This window comes from Sturnus vulgaris, chromosome 5 (genome assembly GCF_052056855.1).
Source record: "Sturnus vulgaris isolate bStuVul1 chromosome 5, bStuVul1.hap1, whole genome shotgun sequence".
In the NCBI taxonomy this organism is placed as follows: domain Eukaryota; kingdom Metazoa; phylum Chordata; class Aves; order Passeriformes; family Sturnidae; genus Sturnus; species Sturnus vulgaris.
Window position 1 is genome coordinate 14,104,418 of NC_142247.1, and position 22,424 is coordinate 14,126,841.

Genomic DNA, 22,424 nt, shown 5'->3' on the forward strand with positions numbered 1-22,424 from the left:
TCTATGATCCTGTCTACAATAGAGAATTGTTAAACAGATGTCCATTTTTTTTCCTCCTAGCCTGGCAGTATTATACACATAGCAGTTTTATCTGCTTGAGCAGATCAAATTTGTGTGTGTGAGTGTGTGTGTTGCCATTTGGAGTGATTAGAATAAGCCGCACAGAGGCAAGATGTATTGTGCACAATTAAGCCCAACTCCAGACCGCACATTTTTGTTTACTTTTGGTCTCCTCTCCTTTCCCCAATCAAGCTACTAATAGAGCTGTTTCAAGTTTCGACAAGACCACATTAACTGCTGGTCTCTACATGAAACAGAATGTCAAACCCCGGCCTCTCCCCAAGATCTAAGCACCAGCTTCCCTGTGCTCCTTTACATTTCTCTCTGAAACTGCCACGGCCCTCACCTTCAAAATTTCTAATGATTCCCCCCAGCAGACACTCAGTGCAATGTGAAATTTCACAGTGTGAGACTTTACATATTCTTTGTCATTTCTCTCAGCTGCGTCACGCAACACAACTGCCACTGACCAACCCCTACTTGAAAGTATGTTCCTACTAAACAAACAATTCGGATAATTGCTGTGGAAGTGATGATATCTGCATACATCATATTTCAATTATACCTTATTCACTCAAAAAATGGCTATGACCCTCCTACGCCTTTTGAGCAGCACCGTATATTGAAATGTAAAAAAACTAAGTTCTAAAAGCAGAACAAATGCAAAAATGATGCTTAAAAAGGAGTTATTCTCTTAAAATACGCATGTTTCTACTTGCCAAATGATTTCTCAGAGAAGATGGTAGGCTGGAGTAATGCAGGGAGGGGGGAATAAAAGGGGTTTTAATCATGGTTCGGATTAAGGAGTTGTATAACAATTGCTCTCCTTCCAGGCACAAGTACTGTACATGCTCACTGTAAATGATCAGCATTAAAAGAAACAAAGTGCACCGTGACGCATTTAACATAAAGACAGCTGCATATACATTAACACTTGATTAATCAAAAGACACTGGTTATCTTTCTCCCTGGCAATACCAGGAAATAGCACTTATGCACACAGGACTGACAGCCAAAGCCAGGCTTCTCCCCTACTCCAATTTAAAGTACATAAAACCCACTGTGGGGAAAAGGAAAATAAAAAAAGCACAAGACACTTTATAATTTGACAGCCTCTATTGGGACAAAAAATATTGATTCATCTCCACATATTCTTACTTTTCTCTGCACCATGCAGGGAGTAGAGCAAAGCTGTGGCACTTCTAGCAATATTTTTCTGTAAAACATAAATTTTACACTTTGAAAAAAGGCTAATTTTATTGGTAATGAATACCAGTAATAACTTAATGACTCACTGCAGTACACACTTTAAGGAGGAGCCGGTGTTAATGCGTGAATAATTATTGACACAATTAAGTGCCCAACACTGGGCCTGTTAAACTGCTTCTGGCATGTGAGGACTCCTTAATGGCTCCACGGCGTCATAGAATGACCCTAAAAGGTTTTAAGGTGCAGAGAGCTCCCTTTTGCTACTGCAAGGGATCCTTGGATCTCAAATCTATTCCCTGCCAGATAATGCTGAATTGGCAAGGATTTACACCCTGTGTGGTTTTGCCTGTTGCCAGGCTGAATAATTGCCTATTTACCAATTTTGTAAACAGTAAGCTCACACTTTGACCTGCCTTGGGAGAGACTGTCTGGTCCAAAACCCTGCCGGGGGCTTCTTCCTTCCTAACAGTCACTCTGTAAGCCATGGCTGCTGCTGGAAACCTGGCTGCTCCCTTCCCACTGATGGCTCCAAAGCAACAAGATGCTAGCAACACACCAGCCACAGAATCCTCAGTGTGGGAGGGATTAATCTCCAACTCACCTACAAAAGCTTTCTTGAAATTGGAAAAGAGTATTCAGCACATAAAAGTCACGGAGGGAAACAGCTCCAAGCTGTTTGGGCAGCCCCACCTCACATGTACTCCCATCCCAAGACACTCAAGCCCCCCCAGCTCCATTGCACACACTCTGCTTCCCTCTTTTACAGCGTGTGCCAACGTACAGATGTCCCAAATCTCTGGCCCCACTGTGCATACCATGCTTATCTGCAGCAAATACAGCAGAATTGCTGAAGATATCTGCAGGTTTCCAGCAGAGTTATTTGCGAGGCAACATTATCATCAAGAAAGCCATAAAAAAGTCACCTCTGGCAAATAACTCTTGACCATGTTTCACAAGAAGGGTGCTCGTGTCCTCTGAATGGATGTGGTTGTCTGTAAGTTGGGACGTCCTGCCAAGACGCCTCATCAGTGAGCTGGAGCAACACATGCACTCACACAAAAACTGACCCTTTTTTCTGAGATCCTGAACTCCCTCTGACCTTCCCCAAGCTATTCCAGCATGCATGTAGGTCCATGAGGTAGATGAACAAACAGACAGACAGGACAAAATATTTTATGTTAAAATCCACACAGCCCGAGTACTGCACCTACAGAGTTGACACCGAGGGGTCCTCAGGCCAGGGTTAATTAAATGCTTTGCATTTTCCCATCTGCACAATGCTAACACGGATGCTTAGGGTGCTGTAGGCACATAATCATTTTGAAAACATGTACTGTACTGGACACAAAAAAAAAAGAACAGGAAAACAGGGCTGACTTGAAAAATACATGTCCTGAATTAGGAACTGCTAAACACAGTCTAGTACTTGTCACACAAGAGAAGGCTTGGAAGTGAGATACCACTTCAAAAACTAAGTAGCTTCAACAATTTCTTTTTATTAGATAATGGTAGATGATAAACCCCAGTCCTTGCTCCTGACAGACACCACAGGCCAACATTCAGCTTACTGAGACCCAGAAAAAAGCTACTGGGTCCTGTGTCCCCCATGATGACACATCCCCACTGATGCAGTTCTACTAGATCTTCCACAACCCAGGGTCTTTTCTGAAACACCAGGAGTAAGCATAAGCTGGAAAGAAGATTGACATTCTGCATAATGAACTGAGGTGCTGCTACTTTTAGCTGCCTGACTTCAGAGTAGAGAGGAACAGGGAGGTAACTTTCCCCACTGGCTGCCCCCCAGTACGTCACAGGACTTCAAAGAGTAGTGAGAGTTTCACTTGCAGCTGTATCATGCCAGCTCAACGGTACCACACTTCATAAATGGTTCTTGAACTCTTGCCCTAACTTGCAGCAGAAGACAGCTGTTCTAACAAAAGCAGTCCTGCAAAGCCAGGCAGGGTTTGTGTTGTTGCATTGGAGCAGGATTTCACTGTTGGATGTCCAGTGCTACTGACACCCCTAGGAATCTCCCAGGCTGCCCTTTCTTCTCTGTCATAAACCAAATGTGCAACAAAATATTGCCACATCCCATGTGTATATTGACACAACTGGGACTTCAACCCCCATTTTGCTTTGTGTTTTTCAAATGGCTTTGTTTGTCTTAAGATAAAGCACACGTTCTGGCCTGATACAGGGGCCAGCCACACTGGGGAATGGAGTCAGTGCATGCACTGGACCTGGGTCACTTGAGGACGGGACCCTTCCTGAAGTGCTGACCTGTGGCAGGAGCCAGAGAACCCTGAGGCACTTGCAGAATCAGTCCCCTTTAAAAAAGAAAAAGCTCATGAATTTCTTATGACTTGCAGCACGAAACGTATGTTTTGAAGTCGGCTGGTGTGAAAACTGCAGGGAAAAGGAATCAAACTTTAGGCTGTTGGTCATAGGTTTTTATAACATGGAGAAGTAAAAAACAGACATTGTGTTTGCATTCTATTTCTGGGCCTTTTAAGCTGTAACAGCATGAGTGGTATTTGCATCAGGAGTTACCATATATCATTGCAAGCAACATATGCATAGATGGAAAAAAGATGACGGCAGCAGCAGGTTCAGTGAAATCTCAGGATCTCTCTGTGATAGGGACCTGCTAAAGGTTTGGTTTTATTTAGCGTAGCTTAAAATGTCATTGGCATATGTGTTTCTCAATTAACACCAATTTAATACACTCCAGAAGTGTTCTATTCTGAGAACAGGCTTCAGAGTTTACAAAAGATCTAACCTGACATTTTAGCACAGGATATCCAGACCCATTTACAATCAGAAAAGCACACTATGAAGGCTAGATTTTTTTCTTTCACATTGTGTAATGATACCTCTAATGATAAATACAAAAGTCAGAAAATCCTAGCAAACAGTGCTGTTCTATGGAAATTTTGAGTCCCTCCATCCTCTGTGAGTCACTCATATCCCCCAGATGAAATGGTGCTTTGCAGCAAAGTCCATGGTTGATTTTCCTTCTTTGTGCCTTAACTGTGCTGCACATTTTCCTCAACTGATAAACTGCAAAGTCACCAACAGAATAAGTGACAAATATATTAAAAAACCACAAAAGCAGACCCCAAACTCTGTCAGAAGTAGTCAACAATCCTGAAAACCCTGGGCCCTATGACAAAAATTTGAGGAGGGAAGGATTCACTGATGATGACTTCCTAAATGATAAATACAGATGTGCAACAGAATCCCAGAAACCAACCACTGAAAGGTTGAAGGATTATTTATTAAACAAAAGAATGAATTAAGAATAGGCAAGTATCATTTCATATGAACTTTACACAGACTATATGAATGTCTACAGTCTATTTAAAAAGAGCACCCAGCATTATTAATATTGATTTTGGAATATACAATTCATTAGATGCAATGGGCCAAATTCATCCCTGATGAAACCAGTAACTTCAGAGAAGCTGCATGAGACAAATACCTCTTTTCAGATCTAGTTAATGTTTATTCTGAAATCAGTGACAACAGAAACATGGGGGGAAAAGCATTCAAAAAACATTGAGAGAAAAAGGTTAAAATCAAGCATTTTAAGGTTAGGAAATACCAGTTTTCAACTTGCCCATTAGTTCTGTCCTGTTGTGTGTCCTTTGTCTGCACTGAAGAAGGAAAACCAGCCCAGGTTTTTGCAGCGCAGAAGTGTATCACAGGGCATTCACACAAGAGGGCAGGAGTGTGATTGGAGGGACAACCTGAATTCAGTCTTAATTATCAATGTTTGGCTTTACAATTTGCATAAAATTTCCTCCTTTTCTAAAGGAGGTAAAAAAAAAAAAGATAAAAGCTAAATATATTACGTACAACTGCTGAAGCTTCCCAAAACACACCTCCCTGGCAAGATTTAGCTTCTGCACATACATCGACTCTTTGAGCTTCAGGGTATGAGCTGGAGTCTGGACAAAATAAGGTAGAGTCTGGTCTCCAGCCAGGAGACCTCGCAAATATTTTACATTTCCCAGCTACATAGTTGGGGAAACTCCAGCTGAGATGCCAGCGTGGGGAGGTAGGGAAGAGAAACTGGATGCACAGGGAGGAGATTGGGAGAGGAGGTGCTCACCATCCTGCTCCAGCTGCTCTGGCAGGTCCATGGGTGTCTAGTTCAGCACGTGCTGCAGGAGTGGAGATGGTTTGGTCCCAGCTGAGCTCAGCTCCTCTGACTCCCCTGTTTGGCTGCTGCTCTGACACTGAGAGTCACTGCCTAGAAAATGACCGTGAAAGTGAAACAGAGACTTTCATAGGCTTGTGTCATCACAGAGCCTCACAGCATGACAAAATTCTACTGCTGAAACCTGGATTTTCCCAGCATCACAAAGTTCTACTGCTAAAATTTGGAATTTTTTTAAAATAACTAATTTTAAAGCAAGCCCAAGGCAGAGCAAACATTCAAGATTTTTGGTCCAACAGGATCATTTAAAATTAAGCAATCTAAAAGCATCAGACTTCTACTGTCTCTTACAATAAATAATTTGGAATAATCGTTCCTTGTAACAACATTCTCACCTACACACTGTCTAGAGCATGTGTGTTTGTATATACCCATATATATATAAACACATCCTTGAATACAAACAGTTGGAAAGACTTCATCCTGAGCATGACTTGCCAGGAAATCTGGAGAATTCTGATATATGATGAGTTAAAATATTAACAGATGTGCTTATTCAAAGTGAGAATTTAATTCTGAGTTTGATCAGGAATTCACATTGAACTCTGCTAGAAAGAACTCTGAAATTCAGTAACATTATCCAAGATGTTATTTGTTAAATCACAGGAAATCTTGTGATTCAGATTCTTCAATACCTAGTTCCAGTGCAAGCCTAGAGTTGCTCATGCTGTTTTGGTCCTCTGAAAACTTAACCCAAAAGCCAGGACTCCCTCACCAGGCAGCCCAGTGAGTATTCATAGCACCTAACTTGAGGGATCTAATTGCTCATGGAGTCAAGGGAAGGTCCCAGTATGGTGCTCTGAAGCCCCCTTGGACAAGCCTACCTGTCTCTATTGATTACACAGATGGCTTTAGCTCCTAATTTAGGTACCTAATTTAGATGAGGCTCCATGGTGTTATAATTTTATCCTCAAACCTTACTGTAGCACACATGCTAGTCACTACAAGCTAACTCAATCCCAAACAAGTGAGCTAAATCCAGGTTTTTGCTAAAAAAGAGCCCACATGCAGATCTAGATGCCCTCAAGCTCTAAGAATCAAAGATCTTCCAGGTGGAAGTTCCTCTGACCTAGCTATATCTTTGCCTGGAAATTTGGAGTATTTATAGCTTTATAAGCAATAAAAACTCTGTCAAAAGGTTCCTTATATATTTTATTCCAATTATATGGTAATTTTTATATCCCTTTTTTCCAGCCTTCAGTTATCACTACTGAAGAATTTTTATGTTATACTTCATAAGCAACAGAGAACTTACATAAGTATAGACACCTCGCCTGGAATTTGCATATCATTCCCCATTGAAGTGTTACCTCCCTTCCTTTTCCTCTCCCAGCTTATAACACCCAGCAGTGGGAAATGAGCAAAGTCCTGTTAAAGATGAAAAGAAAATCCTACCTACACAATGGAATAAGAATCACAAAATCATTTAGGCTGGAAAAGACCTCTGAGATCATCTACTCCAACTTTTGACTGATGATGATCTTGTCAATTAGACCAGAACACTGAAGCCACATCCAGTCATTTCTTGAACACCTCCAGGGATGGAGACTCCACCACCTCCCTGGGCAGCCTGTTTCAAAGCTTAACAACCCTTTTGTGAAGAAGTTTATCCTGATATCCAACCTGAACCTCCCTCAGCATAGCTTGAGGGCATTTCCTCTTGTCCTGTCCCTGGTTTCCTGGGAGCAGAGCCTGACCCTCACCTGGCTGCACCCTCCTGCCAGGGAGTTGTGGAGAGCGAGAAGGTCCCCCCTGAGCCTCCTTTTCTCCAGGTTAAACACCCCCAGCTCCCTCAGCTGCTCCTCATTGACTTGTGCTCCAAACCCTTCCCAAGCTGTTTCCTTCTCTGGACACACTCCAGCCCCTCAATGTCTTTCTGAGGGGCCCAAAACTGCACACAGGACTCATGGTTTGGCCTCACTGCATACAAAGGGACAATCACTTCCCTGGACCTGCTGATCATAGTTATTTTTGATACAGCTATCACACTGAATCTGGCAGAGGGCATGCCTATGTGATGGATGTACAGCACCTGAAAGGGTTAAGAGAGAGAGGAGAGCTTTCAGAAATACCTAGAAACAAGGATACCTGCAGGGTGTGCTCAGTTCATTTTGAAGACATGTTGTTCTAACACTAGTTGAGTATATTGCTATTTGATATCCTGCTAGACAGCTCTGTGGCTGGAGTTGTGTCAGATCAGTTAAGCTTTTTGTCAGGATGTTCATTTCAGCCAGGATCAAACCCTGGGCTCACACAGGCCAGCCCACAGGACAGGCTGTGCAGGTGGTAGGACTGTACTGAGCACAACCCCACTGCCTTCACCCTCCTCAGGCTGCCCAGGTGAGGGGACAGCTCCATCCACAGCTCTGGGAGCACACCGTGCCCCATGGGACACACTCAGCACCTCCACAGAAAGCACACAGACTCATCTGCTACTCACTCATGCACTGCTTGCCTTTATTTCTAGCCTAAGTTACTCCTGCTCCACACAGCCCCTTCCTTTTCCTTCCTTTTGCACTTTTGCATCTTTTCGTGCTGCCTTCTGGGGAGTTTTTTTTGTTTTGATTTGTTTTGTTCAGTTTTGTTTAAATCAGATGACAAGAGACAATATGCTCTCCTCAGGACAGTATCTAACTATCCCCCCAGTCTCTTCTCCACCTATTTGATATATCTCCTAAAAATGGGCAAATTCTCATGGAATACCTCACAAATCTCCCCCCTCGGTACTGAACTAATCCAAATATGTTTCATGATACAAAGTGTTGCCTCTTCAGTATGTTTTCAAGACCCATTTCAAAGTCTCAGCACTTAAAGCTGAGGTGCTCAAATATTATCTTTGTCCACAGTAAAACTGCCTGCTCTTTGCTTCCTGCCTCTTCATCCCAAAGGACTTTTTTTTGCACATTCTAAAGTAACTGCATCTTCTTAATGGCCTCCTGTGAAGAACTTTATACAAAGCATTTCAGCACTTAAATAAATCATATCCCCAGTTGTTCCCTGACCACTATTTTACAAACCCTTCCCATGAAGGAGGAAAAACAATCTAATTAGTTAATCTTTGCACAGTACTTTGAAGAAGAAAGTGCTGTCTCTGTTTGAACATTCTTACACCATCTGTTACATTGCTTTTGGTTCAGTCTTCAAAACAGATCAGGATCCAACACCAGCCCCCCAGGAACCATCCCAAAGAGCCCTGCAAGCCACCCTCGCTTTCTGCCTCTTTGGGATGCTCCTCAGATGAAACCACTCTCCACACATAGACACACACATCAATATCCAGAAAGAAAATAAAATGCCCTTCAAACCCTAACTGTGTAGTTTGCCTGTGTACTACAAGCCTTTTTCTGTAAATAAACACATGCTCAAAACTCTCACTGGCCTGAGGACCAATCATGAACCTTTTACTCGTGTACTCAATAATATTCCTTTCACCAGCCATGCTGGATGAATGTCTGACTGTTGGGATAAGGGTGTCACAGTACATGACTTTGAGATTTTCATGCCTCTGCAAACCAGCAAGAGAGCCACTGAAATACAAGAAAAGTGGCAACAACTTCTCATCCTGAGGCCTGGAAGAGAGAGCTTGGTGAAGAAGCAAGCCAGAGACAGATCAGCTCTCTCTAATTTACAACACGAGGTATCAATTACATAAATTAATCAAGGGACAATTAATATCTTGTACAGTAGCAGGAAATTCAGGCCCCACTTGTGCGGCACATGGCCGGGGTTTGAAAGCTGGCTAGACCCCATGTCATGAGGTTTTTGTTGCTGCGGAGCTGGTGCTATTTCTCTTTCATCTAACGCCTTGTCTTTTTGTTTTCTGTTTTTAAGTGAGGGCTTGTGGTTGTTTCTAACCCATATGTCTCTAGTTTTGAGCCGCGTGGTTTGCCCCCTCTGTCTCTCATCATTGCTTTTGGCCCAGTTTCTTGACAGGAAATGCAAGATTTATTTTGTCTGGCCTGAACTACATTGTTCCTTCCTGACTACTGGTGTTACTTCACTCAAAATAACACGGCTTTGTGCTTATTGCCTGTTCAAGGTCAGAGCCTGAGAGGTACAGGCTTGTTTAGGAGCAACGGTGAGAGAAGGGGATAAGGCTTCAGGGCAAGAAAAGAGACTAAAAAACAAAGGGCAGATGGAGAAAAAGGTAAGAAATTAGGACATGATTTAAAAACTTTTGGTTTGCAGGAAAGCCCCTTCAGGCAGCAATAAGCTGAACTGCTGCTACAGAATAACTCGTGGATGTAGATTCAACCCAAACTACTAACGCTAACTTTATCATATGAAGCAGGAAATTTTAACCAAAAATTTAAGGAGGAGAAAATTTACCAAAATTTATACAAGTAATTTTAAATATGTTGCTGCAGATTTTCTGTCTTTGGTCACTCGGCAGAACAGGAACGTGGAATGAATCTGTTGTTCAGAGCAAAGTAAACTGAATGCAAACAAACATACAAATGCTGAAAACCAAACATCAGTTCTTACATGAATTATATTTGAGTTCCTTTGGTGCTTGTAGAAGGATTTGTCTTTGCCTGGTATCATTAAGTACATAGCGAATGAACTTGTAAAAGGCGGGGCAGGAGCTGTGTCAGGCATTGCTGCACTGCTGAAACCTGTGGCACTCAAGCCTAAACCGAGAGCAGATCAGCCTTGTAATAAAACAGTCAGTTTTATTATGGACAAAAATAATATTTGAGCACCTCAGCCAAAAGTTGCCAAACTGCTTTTTGACTCATCAAAGGGCTAAATAAAACCCATCTCTCCCCATTTACCTGATCTGAAATGAATCCAAAGCAGCAAACAAAGCTAATTCTCCAGCCAGCAGAGACATACCTTGCCAGCATCCCAGCCTGCAATGCATTTACTCTGAGTGGGAAATGCACCTCTAGCCTCCCCACACACTTGCTGTTATCCTTGAAATTGGACTGAAGGAAGTTGTTCACAATTTCAGATAAGCACAAGGGTAATGGGCACTTTTGCCTAGAACACATCCAAACACTAGAATAAATACTTTTCTCACACTAAATTCTTCATCTTGAGGCTCAAATTTTGTTTTGTAGGATACATCTGACAAAGTAATTTCCACAGCATTTATACTGATGATGGCTCAGGAGGAACTCAAATGCTTGCTAAAACCTGAAGTCACTAATTAGCTACTAACCAGCAAGTCTACGGAGATTCAAATGTCTTTGGATACTCTGCAAGTTCTGATGCTTTTGTGACTTTGACCAGTCAAAACAAATTGTTCAGGACGGAGCCAGGAGCCTGGGAGAAGGGAAGAATGGCTTTTCGGAAAACCTGAACAGGCATTGCCAGCATTGAAAGTCAAAAAGCAGTCCAGGCCCTTTTGCTACCTCAAACACTAAATCACATTACTGGATCAGTACCACATCACTGCACCAGGCACTGGGCAGCTCTGTGTGGTACAGAAAGCCAGTGCTCTGTCCTGTAATGTTTTGATCTGCACAGGTAAGGTCTTAAGCAATATCCCAGAATTCTGCTCCCCAAGTATCACATCACATTCCCATACATGATCAGGGAAAACGGTTTTCTGTATCAGCTTGAGGGGGTGTCTCATGAGACGGGTCATGCTCTTTATTCCAGAAACACCAGACCTGTGTGCACAGTGATTCAAACAACTCATTGACATGGTCAAAGCTAGATAAGGGTCTAAAAAAGGTGGTACATGAAGAGCATAGGATCAAGTGGCTTCCAATAGGGAGGAGCAGGGCCTCCCTTTCCTACAGGAGGTTGTTACATTGGTTCAGCTGAGAGCGGCATGACTAGTGAGAAGAGCAGAGATTGTCCTTTGCCATTTGGGGTGCAAATTTCCAACATTGCCTTACTGCAGCACAACACTAGCAGCAATCTGCATGCTGAAGTTTCTCTCTCTTTTATGCCATTACCTCAAATTACTTATCCTCATGAAATTGGGAGTGTCTCAGTGTGTACTAGCTTAAAAACACATGGTCAAGTTTTATGGTCCAGTTCTACTCCTTTTTTGCTGAGTTCTGAAGACTCAAGATTAAGTATGGCCATTTAGCAAAAAATGGATTTTAAATTGAATTTAAGTTGGCAGAGCTTTTCAGCAGGATGGTGAGGCAAATATGCCCAGTGCCAACTTCCTGAAGTTCACCCCCATATTTCTCAAGGGAGAGGCTAAAACCTGTGGGCCACCTTCACTACTGCTTTGCACCCTTCAAAGTCTACTCATTTCATTGCAATTAGATTTAAATAGTATTTAGCATTCCATGATTGCCCTACTTTACAGTCCCTTCATTTTCTTAGCTTAAAAAATAGCGATGTTGCAACACTGTAGTGTTTCTGTTGTGATTGTCATGATGGAAGCACAGCCAATGCAATTTGCCCATGTTTTACTCACCGCCATCTGGCAGGGATATGGTGACATGCTAATCTTCACAGGACTCTTGTTTTTCAACTATCTGCTGGACAACTAAGGAGATCACCAGGCTCCTGGGATGAGTGCCAGATGGGAGGCAGGTATGTTTATGAGTTTAAGATTCTTATTTTCTTTCAGTGCTTTCACATGCTGTTCATGGAGTGGCAGGAAAAGTGAAAAGGGGGAAGAGGGGATGAGTCAGGGACTAGACTACAACTGTTCAAAATCACATTGAAGTTCTGCAGAAGGTGGCTGCTCACAGTCCACCTCTCACTCACTGTTTGCTCACTTGGCCTTGAGGCCTGGATGGGCTTTTTGGAAGTCCTTCCCACTGCTTTGCCCAGTGTTTCTAGTCTGACAGGCAAACACATGTCTGAACACACATACAGTGCTCAATAAAATGGTCATATTTTCCTCTCTTCCTCGTTTTTGTAGTTCTGGTGAGCTCTGGGGTGATGGAAGGACAGTCATAGGCTGCCTCACTAGTAATTACGGGGAGCTGACATGGTGTTAGAACAACAGCTGAGTCTTGCAGGGGAAGTAGAATTATGGCAGCTTTGTACCAAGAATGAGAGAAAAGTCTTCGTTCATGTCCCTGAACTTCAGGGCTGCTTAAATGGCAAATATGGCTGTAACAGGATAGAGACTGGGTCTTCTTGATGATGAATGCCAAATAACTCAAATGATGACAGCATGAAAGCTATATAGATACTTTGAAGTTTATGTAAAAATCCCAGCAAGAAAACCCATCAAGTTCTGAATTGTGATAGGACAACTGCAGACAATGGATGAAGCAGTCAGTAGATGACTGCTCAAGTGATCCAGACAATAAGCCAGGTTTTGTCTGGAACGTGCTCAGGTCTCAGCTACATGCTGCTTCCTAAGCTTCCCTCCTAGATCCCACATCTCTCAGTCTCTGTTTAGGAGGGGCCACGGCTTACTGCTGCGAGTCTCAGCAGGGAGGAGGGTGTGCAGCACCTACCCTATTCACTGGGGCTGGAGCCAGTGCTGGCTCCTGTCAGCATTTCAGAAGAAATCAGCAACTTCAGCAAATTTATTTAACAAATGCCTCACCCCGACTCACCTTCTTGCAATGCGGCCAAAAAATAGAGCCTAGTTTTAGCCACTGTAATGACTAACATTCATAATGACTAACAAAGAATTACATCTAAAAACACAAGCTGCTTTAGCTCAAACTAAACAGTCATGGCTCACCAGTTAGGACTGAAAGATTCATGCTCAGCTCTAGTGCAGAGGAGTATCTGTGGCACACTCTCAACAACATGTGACATTAGCAGAGCTACGTGCAATAAATCCTTATTACAGTAGGCTTCTCAGAACAAAGATTTCTGATGAGGGGGCTGGTTTGGAAGAACCCTGTGTTGCATCAATTAAGCAAAACAAACAACTCCTCACAAATTTCCCCCTAAACAAAAAAACAGAGCACAAACAAACAAACAATCTCTCACCTGTCACACTCAAGTTGGAAATGAACTTGTGGTTACAGCTAAGGGTAAAGCACAGGACATATACATGTACCTTACCTTTCTTTCCTCACTATAGGTAGGACAAATACTATAAAAATTATCTACTCCATTATTAATTAAATATCTATAAATTCACACACTCACAGACAGTCTCTCTCTCAATAGGTCTTGGCATAAGGGTGCCAAGAATTTTGGCACTGTGCTGAGAGTGGAATAGGCGGCACAACCTAGACATGCCCAAGCCTTCTTGACACAGGAACAGCTTCTCTTCCCTATGCCAGTGGTTTGCTCAGTGCCAGCTCCAATGCACACCCCCTTCCAGGAATGGCTCTCATCCATGCTGGCAAACAAAATGATAGAGAAGAAAATATGAAATTACTCTTCAAAATGTAAGTGGAAGGATGAGCACGGCGCCAAGTGAGAAGTATCCAAATGTGAGATCCCACACTGCTGCATGTCAGTTGGAAAGATGACACACATACAGAAAGTCAAGCAAACAGGTTCATCCACAAAGGGAAGCTAAAGGAGACCATTTGCATTTTGTACAATAAAATGTTTAAATCGGCACTGCACAAATTATATATAAAAGCACTCACTGTAGTCACCAAGAATGCAAGCACCCTATATGGAAGCTGGCCAGCAACCCCCTTTTTTAAATACAGTGTGATGAGAAGGAAATAGGAAAGTGGCTGCCGACCTCTGAAGGCCAGCAGGTAATGCAAGCCAATCGATTATTCTGTTCTAATGAAGGGATCCAATACTCATTTTGGACTACTCACAGGAGAAGAAAGCAAGAGTTCAGGGTGAAGTAAATTTGACTTTATTTAACAATCTGTGACTGATTATAAGGGAGCAGCAAGTTCCAGATGGGTGGGAGTGCTTACAAAAACCCCTCTATTTTCCTACAACTTACAATCAGTGCTTTTAGTTTCCATGTATTGTAATGTTGCCACTTAACACGACAAGCACAGGAGAACAAAGAAACATGAAACTAACTTTGCACCAAAATTTGGGGACTGAATAGGACACACTTTCCCACTCAACAAAGGATGTAGTGCAGGCTTCTAATTTTAGCACCTTATTCAAGACAATATCTGATTTAGAATGTTCCTTGGTCGAGCCCTCAGCTCTGACCTAAGCCTAAAAACTTTAATTCTGTTGTGTAAAATATGCAGGCTTTTTGAGACCAAAATCATGCCTTATTCTATGCTGTAGGAAAATCATCATGCAGACAGTCTTTTAAAACAACATTCACTTTAGCCATTATTTATTTTCAACAATCTGTCTTTAAGAACTACTATAATTTTGAAATGAACAATTGTTTTTCTTTTTAAATTAATCTTATGCATGTCCTCATAACAACCTAGATTTATTATTGCTGGTGGGCAAATCACATGGAAGCATGGAAATCCCAACAGTTTGAAAAATAATTAGTTCCTTTTCTGTTACAATTGCAAGTTCAAGAAACTGTTCATTTTTACATTCAGAAAAGGCATACTTTAACATTGTGATTCCTGTTCCGTGCCTTTGCCCACCCAGTACCTAATCCCCACTGTCTTGGCACAGCAGTGGAAAAACAGCAGGATCATGAGTAATGGTAAAAGCCTGGGACTTAGCAACCTTAATTGATTCATATTCTGAGAAAAGCAAAAGAAAAGGTCTATGTTTGTCTCCTCACAGAGCTCCTAAGTAAACCCTGCTAGACAGAGTAGGTGCATTAGACTCACCATGTGCTCGTGTCTCAGCAGAGCTACGTAAGGTAACACAACCCAACTTCCACCCATGAGGATTTCCCTAGGCAGCAGCTGGAAAAGGGTTAATGCCTGATGTTTCCATTAAACCTGACCTACCTGACTGTTTTGCAGCAGCCTGATAGAATCCTTGTGTTGTTGCACTTTTTCACATGGACAAATGGAGTGACTCCATAAAGAGTAACGCTCTAAAAAAAGGTCAATTAATTTTAAATGGACACACACAGCCTTACTTCTACTTAAAACAAACAAAGCAGGGCAAGGCCTGCCTGCTCTGTGCTGCTACTTGCCAAGAATTAAAAGCTCCCCATTCAGGACCTAATGGATGCAGAATGTATCTGGAGGCATCCACGTGTACTTTGAACAGAAATCAATTCTATCACCTCAACTCCAAACAGGACAATATTCAGCCTCCCTGAGCTCTCCAATCCAAAACATCTATCATCTCATCTCTAAACTTTCAAGGACCAGTTACAGTCTCCTTCACTGGGAATTTATGATTAGGTAAGAACAGCAGCAACAACAAAAAGCCCACAAAACCTTTCTAAAGAGAGTAATTCTTTTACCTACTTAATTTTAAAACTCAACTCTGAATTAATTTTCAACACAAAAAGATTGAGGATGAGTGTCTAAGAAGAGTGATTATAGGATTTGCATTACTTTGATCAACTGTTTGAACATACTAAGGACCAAAACAGACCACATTAATTGCTCAGGATCTGATGATCACAACACAAATCCACAAAGATCAGAACTCACTTTGTGAAAATCACCTCTATGAATAACATTAGTTGACCCTAACTCAAATATGGGAAATGAACTTACTCCTAGGAAGTGTTTCACCAGATCACGTTTGTAGCAGCACTGCTGGGAAGACATAATGAAAAGACCCCAATGGTGAACAGCCCATTGTCCAATATTCCAGCATATATATTTCCTACAGGCTTTACTACCAGAGTTAAGTACTTTTATGAATATCAGAAATACTTTTTATAGAGCTCAAATAAAAATTGCTCAGGAGCTGAAATTACCACAGGCTTCATGTTTCTTAGTTTGGGATGTTCAGGAACTGTCTGCTCTGGTTTTCTTTTTGATTGAAAAAATAGCCCTCACTAAATCAAACTTTTCTACAAGAAAATTCTGATTGTGCCAAAATACTCCAAATAAATTAAATTTTCTGGGGCAAGATCAATACAATGCAAGTCATTTCAGTATATTTAAGATGCCTGCAAGTAACTGAAGCAATTTTGCAGCAGTTAAAATAAAACTTATGAAGGGCAGGGGAAGTATGGGTCAAAACCAACAAAATAGTACCTGGCTTCAAAGAAATTAAAATTGCAGGAATTACAAACTTCAGTTTACTTTCAGTTTCCAGAAAATCAGAAAAAAATAGGCAAACTTTTTGTAAGCACATGAGTGGTAACAATGAGAAAAATAATACACAAATCAGTGCAAGAAGATATCTTGCTAAATGAATCTCTTTCTGCTACTTATAATTCTTTGCAGAGCACCAGGAGTAGCAGTTGCCATACTTGGTTTGTGGTTCACTTTTTGAAACTCTCTCACACTATCTTCACACAAGTAAACTATAAGATCTTCAAGAGAAAGGATCTTGGTGGAGCTATCAAAACACAGACCTGAAAACAATACACAATTACAAGGAAAACAACAATGTTGGCTCATTACTTAAATGGAGGAATGCATAGAGCAACTTTCCACAAGGATCTGTCCTAAATCAAATGCTACTCAGTATTTTTTCTTACAGCTTAGATGATGGAATAAAAAGTGTTCCTATGAAATCTGCAGATAGCATCAAACTGGGAGAGACAGCAAGTAGGAAGGCAGAATCAGAATTCTAAATAATCTTGAAAATTGGAGGAACAGCCTTAAAAGGATGCAATGGGGACAAGAAGATGAAACTATAATTAGGTAGAACAGTTAACTGCATAAATGCAGAATTGGGAGCAACTAATTAGGGAGCACTTCCTTGGGGAAGTATCTGGGTGTTACAGACATTGGAAGTCAACAACATGATGATATTGTGGAAAAGTCCCAGCACCACACCAGGATGATTTATGAAGGTACATGAAAAAAATTTCTCACTCTATTTCACTGGTAAGATCTCTGGAGGGAACAATTTTGGGGTACTTCTCTTGAAGATAGATATGAATTACCTGTAGATGGTTTCTAATTTCCACTTGAAATTAATCATCACTGTATGTATGAACATCTTTTTTCTTATCTCTTAGCTTAAAATGTTCTTCCCTTTCTTGATGTACTAATACCAAATAAATAATCTAATACTTTAAAACACTCATAAATGGAGCTGTACAAAACCTTATATGTGAATTGTACAATGGCTTCCCACTCTCTTTTGCTGGGAATACCAAACCCGATATATCCTGCACCCAATTTTACTTTTTCATATTTTGGCATTTTATATTTCAGAGTAATCCTGTGATCACCTAAATATCCAGGTCTTTCACTTTGAGGAAGGGAGGAGATGACAAGGTATAGCAAACATCATTAGTCCTTAACCAAATGACCTTGTTGTTTGTGCTGCAAAGTTTTATCCGACTATAAATCCCCCTCAAAGTCGTGTATTTTGGCATTATGGCATTGTGAACCTCCCCTAAAACGACAGTGCCTCTCAAATTTTATGGTTGGTTTCTGTTTTAAAACACAACTACAAGAACAATTAATGTTCTTTCTTTATTTGTCTTCTTTTCCCCTTTTATTTAGGTATATGAATGATGAAAATCTCACTGTGCATATCACAATTTGCTCTTGTGTGTTTGGTTTGTTGTTACATTTTCTTTAAACAGAAGTCAACTGGATGAGGTTTTGATTCATTAATTCCATAACTGTCATGACCCAAGCCTCTATCTGTTGAAATACTGTTAGGTTGTTTATTCCTTTTAACCCTTGTGATACATTTAGATTGATTGAACATTTTCAAAGCTGACACTGCAAGGGATTAAAAAAAAAAAAAGCTGCAAATTGCAGTTCCCAATCAGGCAAAAGGCTTTGCCAAAGGTCAGATCTATATGAGAATTCACAGTTTTAAAACATATTATTTTCTCTCTAAATAACATGCAAGATACTATTCATGATCTACTATGCCAATACTGTTCATAGTGCTATAAAACATACTCTTTTCTACATAATGGACTCCTCAAATATATATTGGAACTGACAGAACGGTTCTAGGTTTGATGATAAAATTATAATGTGAAATTTTATGGCCTGTTGTAAAGAGCAGATCAGGCAGGGAGAATATACAGCCCAGGTGATGGCTCTTTCTGGCTCAGCACTGATCTCTATAGCTTCTCATATTCACTGGCTAAAACAAGGACAAATGCATTATCCCAAATAGATGAAGCAAACAATATCTGAAACACTATTACAGTTATTAAAAATGTTCTGAATGTTTGTCTACTTTAAAATGAATGAGATATATTGCTATTGACATTACCATTAGTATAAAATAATATGTGTGTGTGTGTGTGTGTGTGAAGGGATAGGATAAGGAAGGCTGGGGCTGACTTGAATATTAGAGATGCTTTTTTTTCAGTCTCGTGATTTTTGCTCTGCCACGGTTTTATGAAACAAGGATTTCAGATCTGGCTGCTGCAAAAGCCCAGTGAGTAGTTCTCATCACAAGTTTCCTGAGGAGTCTCAGCAGACAGATGGAAATGATACACATGCGCAAGAGCCACTCCAGCACAATAGAGCCACTGTATCAGGAATGTGGGAAATCCAGCATCCCTCCATCCCAAGAAGCTTTAATGCACTGGGCTGTAGCAGCTCCAAAGAACTGTTTGTGGTCTATTGAGTCAATCATCTGTACATTAAAAAATCATAGCTGGCACTACTATCTCTTTGGCACAACACTTAAAAAGTATAAGTTAAAAAGGAGAAATAAAAGGAGCACACAAAAGTCAGAGTAATTTAGTTACTTGTGACCAGCAAAGCACAGAAAAACTCTTAGCTTGACTATAGTATGAGGGATTATGTCTTTTGCTGAATCAGGATCTTAGCATTGAACATTACCTAAAATTGCTGTGCTACTGAACACACTGGGTACATTCTTAACCTAAAATTGATATCTTATATCCAACTATTGGCAATAATGGGGTATTCCCACATAGTGAGCAAGAGCACGTTCAAATATTTCAATGACACAGAGCTTTTTTGGAGTGAAACCTGTGTAATTTGTTCTACAGACACCCCAAAAGCATTGTTTCTCACATTTGTGCAAACATGAAGAGTGGCTGGGATCACTTGGTTTGTTCAGCCGGGAGAAGAGGTGACTGAGGGGACTCCCCACAGCAGATCTGCAGCTTCCTCATGAGGGGAAGCAGAGGGGCAGGTACTGACCTCTTCACTCTCTACCAGTGACAGGACTCCAGAAATGTCATGAAGCTGGTTTGGGAGAGGTTTAGGTTGGATATCAGAAGAAACTTTTTCACCCGGAGTGTGTTTGGGCACTGCAACAGGCTCCCCAGGGAAGTGGCTGCAGCACCCAGTCTGACAGAGTACAAGAAGTGTTTGGACAATGCTCTTGGCATGCTCACTCTTCCTAGAGCAACCAGGGAGGACCTGGAGGCAGAGATTCCCTACCCAAGCACGAACAATGCACAGAGTTACTGACAGCTGCACACACAGCAACCTTTTCTCATCATGTTAAATGTGTTTAAAACACATGTACATCAGTTATTTTTGAGGATGAAAAATTTCTCCTGGGGCTGGTAGGGAGATTTTTTTTTTTCCTGCTCACAAGTGTTGCCATGGGATTGATGGAATGAGTGGGAGGGGCTTAGTGTTTGCAGCCTTAAACGCCATGTGTCTGAGAATAAAGAAGAGAAGATCTATGCTAGAGTATAGGAGGATTTTTTCTTCCCATTCATTTGAGAAAAGGACACTGTGGGGAAACACCCTCCCCCAAATAAATAAAAAAAATACATATATAAAATGCGGAAAATGAGGAAGGGCCGATTTGGATGTCAGAGCAGAGACTGTGCAGACCTCAAAAATACTTTATACTGGTTGTCAGCTCTCCTTATATACAATAGCAAGAGTAATTATAAAAACAAATAATCAGACATTAAAGTTGACTTAATCCTCTCTTAAGCACTGTAGACATAACTCTGAAAGCATGTACAATGTGATTATAAATAAAAGCTCTGGGCTGTCATTACATTGGGTTATTTCAGAGTTTTTAAAGAGGGCAACTCAGGAATTAACAGTCTTGATGTTGTCACAGCAACATCAGCCACCAAACCCCAAGCAGAGTCTGGGTTATGTTTTAAGATTGTATGTCCACCTACTGAAACTGATTACCTCCTCTTAGTACATGATCAGTGTATCTGTATTTAGGAAAGTACTTAAATGTGTACTCACACAAATGGGTATTTCTCTCAATTGAGGTATCAGTTTCCTGGAGCTGATGTTCCTGTAGCCAACTGCAAACTAGGTGCCCAGTATAATGTGACTGGTGGTATATGAAAAATAAACTTTTAAGAAATTGTCACCTGGTCAGTTTTTTGATTACATATTTACACAGAGAAGTGCAGTAACAGAACACTTCAAATTTCTGCATAACTAAATGAAAAAAAATACTATGGAAACTATGGGTCAAGTGCTCCTTGGTTTTACACAAAAGCGAGAACTCTACACAAAATCATCTGTGTGCTTTTGTATTGTACCCACAAAATGTATAGACTCAGCAAAACCCATATAGCTGAGATTTCCTTGGAAAACATTAAGGTTCTTATCTCACTTGAGGCATCAAGTCATTACTACTAACCTCTTGCCTCACTGAAAAACTCCAATAGCTTTGAAAGGATGATTGCTATAAGGGAAAAACAAAGTGCTCAGAGGAAGAAATCCTCCTTGGGAAAATGAGAGCATTCTCTCCTAGCTGGTGATGAACACAGGCCAGTGCCATATTCCTGCACCTCTGCAAGCAAGAAGATGCTCTTGAAAACCTCCCCTACTCAGCAGGGAGGATTCAGACAACAATCTCCAGACAAGCTGCATGCATGCTCTCTTTGCCAGGCCTGAAGCCTCAACAACCACATATTATTAGGAAAAGTTTATTGGGAGACAATACTGCAGATCAGTGTATAGCTGGGGAAAAGTTGCTGGCCTGGGCAGTAAGATTAGAGAGGAGCTGCAGAGGATCCTGAGGCAGTAAAGATGGATTGTGCTCCAGATGTGGCATCAAGGTTATTAAAGTCCTCTTTATCAGCTGGTGCAAACACACAGCCACATAGAATTGTTTACAGCTCTGTCAAAGATACCTGGGGCTTAGGATCCTGCAAAACATGGAGCAAGAAAGGGTCTTTATTGACTGAACAAGTGGCGACCTGTTACCAAATGTGTTTGTTAGCACTTCCAATGTGATCATGTGTCCTGGGCCATGATATGAAATAAAGGGCCTTTTCTGCTAAAGAAAACCCTCCTCTGTCCCAGAATTTGTAATAACACTTTTTTTCCCATAGTCAGGATTCATTACATCTGGCTGGGTTTTCCCCTAACCTTGTTGGCTTGCTTAGTTGCAAGGCTACATTCAGGGTACTTCTGTCTCCGAAAAGGGATCAAGTTTTCCTTTATAGTTTGAAAAAGGAATCAATGAAAGCTGATTATTTTTTGCAATTTTTAATTACTTCAGCAGATAGGCCCTATCTTTGCTTTGTTGACTCAGTCTGGGGCTTTTTGGTTTCTCAGGGTCTCAATACTATCGAAGTACAAATTACTGTATGTGCTATTTGCTGACAATAGAAGAGAGATCTGGCACTGAAAGCAACTTCACTGAGCTGAAATAGAGGCTGTGACAGCTTAGTGCACCAGCAAAAGGAAAAGCTCTTATTTAAGGAATGCAGAAGGCTTTTGTCCGTCACATCACGTGCTAATTCAGTGACCTGAAACTCTTGATGATTCCTCAGCAGTTAGGAGAATTGCATCCTCATGTTTTTACAGTGCGAACTTTTCCTTTCCAAGCCCCTTAACCCTTTTTTCCTCCTCATTGCTTTGCAACATGAAAAGGAGAGAAGCAAAAGTTAACATGCTTTAGCAGTCCCCACAGACTGCTTAAACAAACACTGTGATTGCAATTTAGACAATCTGGAGTCCATTCAATATTAAATCCCCATCCCAGGCTACAACTACCAAACAAATAAAGGATTCATGGAGTACTTTACACTGTCATTTACTCCCGCAACCATTGTCACTTGACAATCCAGAGGAGGAGCCTGCAAAGTCTGATACTGCACCAGCTACATCTGTCA

At 41.2% G+C, this 22,424-nt stretch overlaps 1 protein-coding gene across 10 annotated transcripts in view; it reads right to left on the reverse strand.

Annotated features, from left to right (window-relative positions):
• SOX5 (SRY-box transcription factor 5) overlaps window positions 1-22,424 on the reverse strand; it is a 614,147-nt gene that overhangs the window by 341,114 nt on the left and 250,609 nt on the right. For 2 of the 10 annotated variants that reach the window (XM_088164914.1, XM_088164911.1), the window contains one exon: window positions 5,384-5,524. The exons of the other annotated variants lie outside the window; for them this stretch is intronic. The gene's annotated coding sequence lies outside the window, so the exon portion shown is untranslated. The remainder of the gene's footprint in view (window positions 1-5,383; window positions 5,525-22,424) is intronic. 10 annotated transcript variants of the gene reach the window in all.